We start from the raw sequence: 2,500 nt of genomic DNA on the forward strand, positions 1-2,500 counted from the left end.
CAGAGAAAATGCAGGGGATGTGACGTCAAACGCCCCTCATCTCTCGTGAAATATATCTCGTCGCTATATCGGGCAAAGAGACACGCGACGGAGAGATGCACTTCAACAGGGGTTGTAATTAATGTGAAATATGAATGTAGATAAGAGCTGCGCCCCCTGTGATCAAAGAGTCCCATGAGGCATTCATAAGTAACCAAAGGTCATATCAGGTCATGCTCTATCCATCTCTCCTTTCTGGGATTTTGCTGCCACGTTGCTCATTTCCAATCTCATTTATTTCGCACGCTCTGAAATCATTATATATATATATATTATATATATATATATTAGTACATATATATATATATATATATATAAAAAAATAAAAAATTATATAATATTATATTATATAATATATATATATACATATATATATATATATATATATATGTGTGTGTGTGTGTGTGTGTGTGTCTGTGTGTGTCATTGAAATATGTGAAGAGAAAAGAAATTCTCAAGTTCATTTGGACAAAAGGTCAAACGGTAAACATGAATTAAATGTTCCGGTCCTCTTCGCAACATCTTGTACCTACTTCGCCGTACTATATTCTATAATATTCATAATATCATCTAGTTTGTGGAAAATAAACTTGTATATACTTCATGTGAAATGAAGTATATACTGTAAAAAGGTGTTGGTATCTAAAAGGCAAAATTACCTAGTTTTCTAAAGCAAGCTGTGTATAAAAAAGTTACACTGCCAAGTTTCAATGTTAAAAGGATTTTTCTTAAGAATTCAGTCGTAATGGTAACATTTGTGAGGGACTTGGTGACCCTTGTATCTTGTATATATGTTTGTAAGCTTGGATGAATGAGAAAGTGTACATCTATGCTTCTACTTATTGTTAACATTAAGAATTCATTCATAAGAAGAATACTTTTAATAGTGATACTTGACAGTGCAGATGAAAACGGGTTACTTAATAACTTTTAATACATATCTTACTTTAGAAAGCGCATTAATTTCGCTTTTTTAGGTAACAACATCTTTCTACAATGCACCTTGTTTAATAGCAAAGTAAAATTATCTTACCTAAATCCAGATATCTTGAATATCAATATGCTGCCAGATAGTGTTATCTATAAAGAAACATACATACATTTACGATAGAAAAAAAGAAAAAAAAATCTTATCACACTGAAAAGCTTCCTGTAACCAGAGACCTTTCATTTCTTCCCATCATTCCCATCCAAGTACACCGTCCCACTTAGTCAAAATGCCTTACTTACTTTTCCATTTATGTTATGGAAAGGATCGCTCTCACTGCCAAAGTTTATGATTGCCGTGGAATGGATCTTCCCCGAGCAGTACACCTTTGGTCGTCTCGTTTTTTTTTTTTTTTTTTTTTTTTTTTGGTCATTTGCCACTTGATGATGAAATAGATGAAAATATGATTATTTTTTGTTTTATTGCTAGCTTCTTTGAAAGCTATGATATCAACATTAACATATTGTGGTTTTTGTATGGTCATTTAGAATGTGTTTTTTAACAGAAACTAAAGTGCGGGTTTGTCTTACTTTGACAGAATACATTAGGAAAAAATTAGGATTTTTTTCCTTTAACTCTTCCCTTTTTTACTTTTATATTTTAGCAGTCTATGAAGAGTAGAATATTATAGAGATAAAATTTAATAAAAATTCGATGTCCTCCTAAACGAGGTTCCCACATATATGTATCACACATATTAAGTCACAAATACTCTTTTATTTTAGTTCACTCCACTTTGGGAATAACGTGTGTGTGTGTGTGTGCATGTATGTATTTATATGGATATATATTATATATATATATATATATATCTATATATATATATATATATATATATATATATATATATATATGTCTGTATGATGTATGTATGTATGATGTATGTAGTATGTATGTATGTATGTATTGAGTATAAAAGGCAGTAAAATAAAAGGCCCATTAAAACACTGGTTTAAAGCTAAGGACTATATTTCGGTGGACTAACTTCCACCCTTATCAAGTAATTTTTGTGAAGAATTTATTTACATGTACGTAAATATGCATATATATGTGTGTGTGTGCATGCATGCATCATTTCAGTGATTCACGAAAATAACTAGTAAACAGGATAGAATAACCATGAAAAAGTAACCTGCAAACACGTCAAATTTCTATTTGAGAGCAACCTACTTTCTAAGAAATCACCAAACATCCTTTATGACAGCGCTGGCACAAGATGAATACGCAACAATTGCATCGTAACAATGTGACCCATTGTGAGTCATTCAAGAGTCAGCCTCCATGACGCATGCGCAGTCGCTGAACTCAGTTAAACGTTACTTTAGAGTTTAGAGTGTACAGTCAGTTATAATAGATTCACATTCAGCGTGCATTTGACGTCTAGACCCGTCCCTTACGACGCTCCTGATTGGCTGTTGAGAAGCCAGTCACACGGCTGGAAATTCTCAGTCTCTCTCGACAGTTCACAATAGG

Source organism: Macrobrachium nipponense, chromosome 6 (assembly GCF_015104395.2).
Source record: "Macrobrachium nipponense isolate FS-2020 chromosome 6, ASM1510439v2, whole genome shotgun sequence".
Classification (NCBI taxonomy): Eukaryota; Metazoa; Arthropoda; class Malacostraca; order Decapoda; family Palaemonidae; genus Macrobrachium; species Macrobrachium nipponense.